This window comes from Triticum dicoccoides, chromosome 2A, assembly GCF_002162155.2.
Source record: "Triticum dicoccoides isolate Atlit2015 ecotype Zavitan chromosome 2A, WEW_v2.0, whole genome shotgun sequence".
Taxonomy (NCBI): Eukaryota; Viridiplantae; Streptophyta; class Magnoliopsida; order Poales; family Poaceae; genus Triticum; species Triticum dicoccoides.
In genome coordinates, this window is record NC_041382.1 from 377,102,317 (window position 1) to 377,112,036 (window position 9,720).

A 9,720-nucleotide genomic window follows, 5' to 3' on the forward strand; every position below is an offset into this window, starting at 1 on the left:
ACTACTCCTGGTCCATAGTTGGATTATTTCCAACATGAAACATTTTAGTTTGGAGATATTTGAGCATTTAAATATTTTATATAATTTTAAATGCCCAAATTCAAATATTTATGATTTAATTCACAAACCCTAAGATGGCCTAGGAAAATGTGCATCACTTTTGGCAGAGGTTCTGAACCAAGACAAAAATGATGGGCATTTTAGAAGGGCATTTCAGGTTCATTGAAAAAGTTTTTAGTAAACCCTAGTTGGTTTCAGAGGGGGCTGGGGGTTCTGTCATCCCCATTTCAGGTTTCTGATGAAAGAGTAAATATGATGCAACACTCTAATGCATGAACTAGCTAGGGTGTGACAACTCACCCCCACTCAAAAGAATCTCGTCCCGAGATTTGGGTTCTTCCGGAAAGAAGGCGGGGTACTCTAGTCGAAGACGATCCTCCCTTTCCCAAGTTGCTTCATCCTCAGAATGGTGCGACCATTGAACTTTGAGAAACTTGATATTATGACGTCGAGTGGTACGCTCGGCCTGATCGAGGATGCGAATGGGGTACTCTCGATACGTGAGATTATCTTGGAGATCAAGCGTTTCATGGTCCACTCCACGGATAGGATCCGAGAAGCAACGCCTGAGTTGAGAAATGTGGAAGACATCGTGGACTCTGGAGAGGTGCGGAGGTAGTTCCAACTGGTAGGCAACTTCTCCTCGTTTAGCGAGGATACGGAAAGGTCCAATGTAACTAGGAGCCAATTTGCCCTTGATACCGAAACGATGGGTTCCCTTCAGAGGAGTAACCCGAAGGTAAGCTTTCTCGTCAACCTCGAAAGTCATAGCCTTATGTTTTCGGTCATACTGACTCTTTTGATGAGATTGGGCTGTTTTCAACTTTTCACGAACGATGCGAACTTGCTCTTCTGCTTCCTGAATCATATCCGGGCCAAAGAATTGTCTTTCCCCGGTTTCTGACCAGTTAAGGGGTGTTCGACACCATCGTCCATAGAGAACTTCAAAAGGGGCTTTAGCCAAGCTAGATTGATAGCTGTTGTTATAAGCAAATTCAGCAAATGGAAGGCATTTCTCCCACTCCATTCCGAATGAGATAACAGAGGCTCGAAGCATGTCTTCTAGGATCTAGTTGACGCGTTCCACTTGACCACTTGATTGAGGGTGGAAGGCGGTGCTAAAAGAGAGACGGGTTCCCATAGCATTTTGGAAACTTTCCCAAAATCGAGAGGTGAAAAGACTTCCTCGATCCGAGTTAATTTCCAAAGGAACACCATGGAGAGACACTATTCGGGAGATGTATAAGTCTGCCAATTGACTAGCGGTTATACTCTCACGAACAGGTAAGAAATGGGCTACTTTGGAAAGACGATCGACAACGACAAAGATAGCATTATTCCCTCTCTTGGTACTGGGAAAACCAGTAATGAAATCCATACCAATTTTATCCCATTTCCATTCAGGAATAGCTAGGGGTTGAAGGGTGCCAGCAGGCCGTTGATGCTCTGCTTTTACACGACGGCAGACGTCGCAATTAGCAATATACTGAGCAATTTCTCTCTTCATTCTAGTCCACCAGAACCTCTGGCGTAGGTCCTGATACATCTTGGTACTACTGGGGTGAATGGTGAGAGGAGATTCATGAGCTTCCTTAAGGATCAATCGCCTCAGGTTTCGCACTTTGGGAACCACTAGTCGATTCCCAAAGTACACGACCCCTTGACCATCAATGGAGAAACAATTCGCAACTCCTTTCTTGATGTTTCTCCTGATGCGGGAAATTCCCGGATCTACCTTCTGTGCTTTGATGATCTGATCCGTAAGGGTAGGTTTCGCCACCAAGGTGGAAAGAAAACCTTGAGGAACAATGTGAAGGTTAAGCTTCCGAAATTCCTCATGGAGAAGCGGTTGACTTTGTTGTAACATCAGGTTGTTACAATAAGATTTACGACTTAGCGCATCAGCCATGACGTTGGCTTTCCCTGGGGTGTAAGTTATTCCTAAGTCGAAATCTGTGATCAACTCGACCCAACGTCTTTGCCTGAGATTCAAATCCGGTTGGGTGAAGATGTACTTCAGACTTTGGTGATCAGTGAATATTTCGCAGCGATTACCAAGGAGGTAATGTCGCCAGGTTTTAAGTGCATAGACTACGGCTGCAAGCTCTAGATCATGAGTAGGATAATTCTCCTCATGTGGGTGCAATTGCCGTGAAGCGTAAGCAATTACATGTTGATCTTGCATGAGAATGCAACCTAGTCCTTGTCGCGAGGCGTCGCAATAGATAACAAAGTCCTTAGAGAAGTCTGGCGGTACCAGTACGGGAGCAGAAGTCAGGCGTCTTTTCAGTTCCTGAAAGCTGTGCTCACATTGTGGAGTCCATTCGAACTTTTTATCTTTCTTGAGGAGTTCGGTTAGAGGTTTAGCAACTTTGGAGAAATTTTCGACAAAGCGACGGCAATAGCTCGCTAAGCCCAGAAAACTCCGAACTTGCTTGACCGATTCAGGTGGAGTCCAATTAAGGACGGCTTGAACTCGCTCAGGGTTAACAACAATACCTTTACCAGATATTACATGACCCAGATAGGTCACTTCTGACAACCAAAATTCACATTTAGAAAACTTGGCATAAAGGCGATGCTCTCGAAGTTTCTTCAACACTAGCCTTAGATGTTCGACATGTTCTTCCTCGTTCTTGGAGTAGATGAGTATATCATCAAGGTAAACCACGACGAATTTATCCAAATACTCCATGAAGATTGAATTCATCAATCGAGAAAAAGTGGCTGGAGCGTTGGTTAAACCGAAGGACATGACGGTGTACTCGTATTGGCCATAACGAGTAACAAAGGCCGTTTTAGGAATGTCCCCGTTCCTGATTTTGATTTGATGGTAGCCCAACCTCAAATCCATTTTGGAGAAGACTGAGGATCTAGCGAGCTGATCATACAGGTCGTTGATCCTGGGGAGCGGATATTTGTTCTTGATTGTGACCAAATTGACAGGTCGATAATCTACAACCATCCGGTCCGTACCATCCTTCTTCTTGACGAAGAGGACGGGGCAAGCCCACAGAGATGAACTAGGTCGGATGAAACCCTTTTCCAAGGACTCATCGAGTTGTTTCTTAAGCTCGGCTAGTTCTAGTGGTGCCATCTTATAGGGTCTTCTAGCAATCGGGACGGTTCCTGGAATAAGGTCTATTACGAACTCAACATCCCTGTCAGGTGGAACACCTGGCAATTCCTCTGGGAAGACATCCGGGAAGTCACGGACTACCGGGACGTCCTCAAGGTCTGGCAAAGGGCTGGCGTTAAGAGAATATAACTGTCGCTTGGCTATTCGGGTCAAGACATTGACTATCTTCCCCGAGGGATGGGTGAGTTGAACAGTCCTAGAGAAGCAATCAACTTGGGCATGATGAGCTGACATCCAGTCCATACCCAAGATGATATTAATATCCGAAGATTTAAGGGCTATCAAAGATGCGAGAAAAACAAGTCTGTCGACTTAGATTTCGTTTCCATGGCTTACTCTAGAAGTTTGCCATTTGGATCCCGGAGTTTGAATTACCATAGAGGATGGCATGTCACAGAATGCGGTGTTATGTAGACGAGCATAGCTCTCGGATATAAATGAATGAGATGCTCCTGTATCGAAAAGAACAGATGCCGGGTGGCAATTAACAAGGAGCGTACCGAGAACCACGTTGGGATCCTCTTGAGCTTCTTCGGCAGAGATACAGCTGACCTGGCCACGTGTAGCGGTGGCTGGCTTGGCGTGGAACACTTTTCCTGTCGGCTTGCCACGGCCAACAGTTTTAGCAGATTGGTTGGGGTTGGTCTGGGGACACTCGCGCATATAGTGGCCAGATTCCCCACACTTAAAGCAAGTCACAGAACTGGTACGTGGAGGAGCATTGTTGGTTGGACCACCATAGGGCTTGGCTGGTGCAGACTGTTGAACGGGGCGAGGCGCCTGGAAGGATGGCCTCAGTGTGAACCTGGGTGGCAGGGCAGTGTTGGGCACCCACACGCGGCGCTTCTGAGGACCAGCACCGGATGAGGAACCCACGTCACGGCCATGCTTGCGTGTTGCGTCATAATCAGTCTGACCAGTCTCAGCACTGATGGCCTTGTTAACAAGCTTCTGAAAAGATGTGCACTCATGCAGACGGAGGTCGCGGCGAAGCTCAGGACTAAGTCCCTTACGGAACCTTGCTTGCTTCTTAGCATCAGTAGAAACTTCCTCAGTTGCATATCGTGCGAGGTTACCAAACTCCCTGCTGTAAGCATCCACAGAGAGTCGGCCTTGGGTGAAACTGCAAAATTCCTCACGTTTACGGTCCATGAGACCCTCCGGAATGTGATGTTCACGGAAAGCCTCGCTGAATTCAGCCCAAGTAGTGACATGGCCCGCTGGGCGCATAGCTCCATAATTCTCCCACCATAGACTGGCGGGGCCTTCAAGATGATATGCAGCAAAGGTGACCTTGTCAGCCTCGGCTACTAGCGCGGAGCGCAGTTTGTGAGAAATACTGCGAAGCCAGTCATCAGCATCGAGAGGCTCGACGGAGTGGTGGAACGTGGGTGGATGTAACTTGATGAAATCACTGAGTGACACCACGTTAGTCCTCTGATGGTGTGCTGTGTTCTGTTCAATACGCTCTAACAAACGGTTGGTCTCCCGCTTGTTTCTTTCGGCTTCCATCATAACCTCGGCTAGGGAAGGAGGATGAGGCAGATTTGCGTTCCTGACTTCACTGCCTTCGGCCTGCTCTTGAGGAGCAGGGTTATTGCGCGTGTTGACCATCCTAGGTAAACAAGACAATGATTTAGTCAGAATGATAAGATTCCGACATAGAATACAGAATGTAAGGAGTAACTCGGAATGCAAGATGATCATCCGTATGACATGGTAGATACAGAAACTGCTTCTTTATTCCATCGTCATACACACCATACAAGGTTTAGTACAAGACCAAACAAGGTACTATTACGGTGAAAAGAGGATTACATCTCATCGGAGGCATCCCAAGCTCCTATACATTATTTTTCTACACCTCCGGAAGGCGGTACAAACTAGGTCATATCCCACGAGTCACGCAGGACGATAGACGACACAACTAGTACGAACTAGTGATACTACCACTAACTCAGACCGATCCGTAGTAGTCCTCGTAGAAGTCACCTCCATAGCCTGGAAGCTCAACATGATCATCCGGGAACAGACGATCCCGCGGAGCTTGAGGACCATAGGGGCTAGGATGAGGTCTTGGACCAACAGACGGTGGCCTGCGGGGACCGCGAGGTGGGGTGATGCCTCCTACATCACGCCAACCCATCACGTCTGGCAAAGCAGATCTCACAGGATAGAGATCGCGCATATCCGAATATCCAGCTTGCACCGCCGGTGCAAACCGAGTCAACGTGGCCCAATGGTCAGCACGGGTATTGAAGAGCTCTAGCCTCAAGGCCCGATTTTCACGGTCCTTATCCTCGAGCATCTCAGCAGTGGTGCGAGTCCGTGAATCCTCCTGAGTGGGGTCAGCATAGATAGCCTGAAGATACCCTTGTGCTCCCGGAAGTGATCCTGGCATATACCGGAAATCAGAGTCCCAAAATAGACCAGACCTGACTCGCATGATGGTCATCATAGAGTAGGCGGCGTCCTGCACAGCCATCTCAATAGTAACCCCGAGTCCATAGGAGCAGTGAAGGGGCTCGGTGGATTCAGGATAAGATGGAAATATCCTGACAGTGCAGAGATACTGGCTTTGATTAAAGTCTCGAAATTGCTCTTCGACCGTGTACTCGGGATACCAACGGTATCCAGCCTCAGTCATTACCCTGACCAACATGGTGGTATGGCCGGGTACATCTAGGCATCGAGTCAGGCGAACCACTTGATTGAGGTCGCGAGTGGCCATCTGAAAGCACAACCATAATGCAAAGGCATTAGAATTTCTAGCAAAATTTCGGCAGCATAACAGCTGTAAATGCTCAAGAAGGATTTTGAGACATTTGACAAGGGATTTCATACACACTCAACATCATCATATCAAAGTTCTGAGTCCATCCTAACAACATAATGTGGTAGTAGAACTGAACTAGACTTGTATCCATCAAACCTATAAGGTACTACTGATTAGTAACACGTGAACCTGATAGAGAGAATATATCCTAATTCCTTAACCCCCGGTGGAAGAATAGACTGACTCAGATCAGAATGTCATAAGATAAAGGAGTAAAAAGAGCCTTACGTTCCAACCCACAAACAATTCCCCTACATATAACTAAAGAATTTCTAGACTCAACATCGACCAGTTTGGCTTGGAGAACCTACAGGTAGTCCGGCTCTGATACCAACGCTGTCAGGACCCCGACTCGATGCCACATAGGTCTAGCATGTAACACCTCATATCACTTTGCGGCCTCACGCACGGTATTCCCACGGGTGTCGTCTTACCTTTGCCCGGGACCGTTTGCGCCTTTTGGCACACGTATATGATAGTGTCGCTAGTACCCATATGATAAGGAGCCCGGGCTGACATGGCTAGTCGTAAACCCAAAGTGGCACAGACTTACAGGGACAGGCATCCATGACCCAGCAACGAACGTGTCGGTCATCAGCAAGTGGGTCCGGGCTGTAGCACTGGGCTAGCAGGACTCCGATAAACCGGGCTGTAGCGGGCTAACAGGACTCCGGTACTCAATGCGTGACATTTCCCCGAAGGGACAGACACAGGAACGAAGAAGGACACATGCCGGCCAGCCTAAGTGTTCCAGAGTAGTAGCAAGCTACCATGGCTCAGTGGTAACACTAGGAGACATTTCCCGGTAAGAGAGGCTACTAGGGATAAACAACTAGATAGTCAGATCCCACACATACCAAGCATTTCAATCATACACACAATAGGCTCGATATGTGCAAATACAACAAGGCATCACAACATGACTCTATGACACAAGTACTTTATTTAAGGCTCAGAGAGCCATACATAACATACACAAAGGTACGGGTCACACGACCCAGCATTCAAGTCATACAGTCATACAAACCAGCAGCGGAAGTAACCTGTCTAAGTACAGACAACTAGTAAAATAAAAGAGGTTTGGAAAGCCTAGCTATAATACGTGGTCCTTCACAAGCTCAGGATCACCACCTGGGCCTTAGCCTACTCATTGATGTCAACGTCTACGAAGAACCCATCAGAAGGGGTTGCAGCGTCTTCTGTAAAATGTAAATTATAGCAACATGAGTACAAAGGTACTCAGCAAGACTTACATCAGATCCTACATACATGCACATTATCAAGAAGGGTTGGTGGAGTTATTGCAGCAAGCCAGCTTTGACTCTTGGCTAGACTATCCTACGAGACTCCAACTTGAAATGGTTTTGCGTACACGAGTCCACTACTCACCACTTCAATACACTACCGAGGATCCACCTCCGTCTTCCTACGGAAGAGCCATCCTCGGCACTCACACTTATCTTGAGGCTTTTAGTAGTTTCCATTTACTTGTCTATGAACTGTATAGGCAACCAAGTAGTCCTTTACCACGGACGCGGCTATTCGAATAGATCATGATAACCCTGCAGGGGTGTACTTCTTCATACATGTTTCCACCACTTAGCGTCTGCACACGACATGTGCTCGGCAGACTTCAAGCGAAAGCCGACGTGGGTGTAGACCACGACCTACCTAAACACTTAAGCCTCTAGTCCAGGTTTATCGCCTATTCAGGTTCCATCCGCAGGGAGTCCGGCCGAGGTTTCCCATACGGCCCCGAACGATGTGAACAGGGTTCCCGAGATACCTAACGGGTATTCGGTACACCCGGCCACGTACCTACCGCATCACAGCCCACCCCTACGGTCAGCGCTGTCCACGGCCTCCAGTAGGCTACAAACACCAGAAACTACTTGCAACTCCTGGACAGAGAGCTAGGGTGAATAAGAAGTCGAGCGGGGTCATATTTCAGGGCCCAATGCATGGTAGTAGCTGTATCTTAAATCACGCATACAGATCTCAGTGCTTAAGGTCGGCTTCAATGAAACAACCCACAATGTACTCCTACATGGCCTCTCATCGATACCTTTACCAAATCGTGTTCACCACACCACTCTCATTACCGACATAATCATTTCACTCTAGCCCATCACCCAGATGAACCAGACCTGACACGACTCTAAGCATAGCAGGCATAGCAAGGTAGGAACAACACATACATATGGCTCAATCAACTCCTACACATGCTAGTGGGTTTCATCTAGTTACTGTGGCAATGACAGGTCATGCAGAGGAAATGGGTTCAACTACCGTAGCACACAGCAGTTTGAAACGCGTTGTCTTAATGCAGTAAAAGAGAGCAGGAGCGAGAACATGGGATTGTATCGATATGATCAAATGGTTGGTTGCTTGCCTGATGGTTCGATGCACTAATACGGTTCTTCGTTAGGGTAATCACGGTACTCCTCGGAGGCAGAACCTGCCGCAAAGAACACCGATACACAACCATCACCAAACAATGTGCAACAATATGATGCATGCATGAAACATAGCAATATGAGTGTGTTGGGCTAATGCAACTAAGACCAGAAGGGTTTGAACCAATTTGAATCAAAGATTCAAATTTCAAACTCAAACATGGTCCTTTAAAGTGTTTTTCCTTGTTCTGCATTAAACATCAAGTTAACTTGTTTAGTCATGCATGAAAATAGTACAGATGGATAGATTGGATTTTTCTGATCATTTTTCATATATAATTTGTCTGATTTGGAGTTACAGAATAAAAGTTATGAATTTTTGAAGTTTAAACTATATTCTGGAATTTCCTATATTAGATTAAATCCAGAAAATCAATTACTGCGTCAGCCTGACGTCAGTGTGACATCAGCAGGTCAACAGGACACGTCCGGGTCAAACCTGACAGTGGGTCCCGCGTGTCAGTGTGATTAATTAAACTAAAATTAATTTAAACTAATCCTAATTAGTTAACAGGGCTGGGCCCCACCTGTCATTGACTCAGGGGAGTCAACCAGGGCCCACCCGTGGTCAAACCCGGGTCGGCTGCACCGGCGTTTAGCCGCCGGCGAGCCCGATGCGGCGGCGGAAGTGGTTTTGGCCGTTTCGGCCACCAAATGGGTCGCGGAGACCACCGGAGTGGAGCTGAGGACGAGCCGCAGCTCTTGGTGGAGTCCGTTGGGGTCGGGGTGGCCGGAGTTGGCGCCGGCGACGACTTTGGCGGCCACCGGAGTTCGGCCGAAGTCGAACTTGTCGCTAGGGGGGTCGGTGAGGTGCGGGGAGTAGCTAGTTAGGTGCTACGTGACGCGGTGAGCATGATGGACACCGTGGAGTGGTCGGAGGGTGACCGGGAGCACGTTGGCGACGAGCTCCACGGTGGTGTGTGCGGTTGAGCTCCGGGAGGTCGCTACACGGCTCAGGAGCAAGAAAAGAAGAGAGGGGAAGATGGCTAAGCTCACGGGGAGTTCGACGAAGCCCTTGGTGCGGCCGGGGACGGACCGGAGCGACGACGGTGTTGAAGGGGATCTCCGGCGACGGCGGTTCGGGCGAGGTCGTTGCGGTGGACTCGGGCGTTGCGAGCGCTCGGGGCTCGGCTTGCTCGATGAAGTGGACAGCGGCGGAGCTCCTGGACACGACGAGAGGACGCACGGGCGGCGGGGAGCGCGGCTACGACGTAGGCACGGCGGCGGTA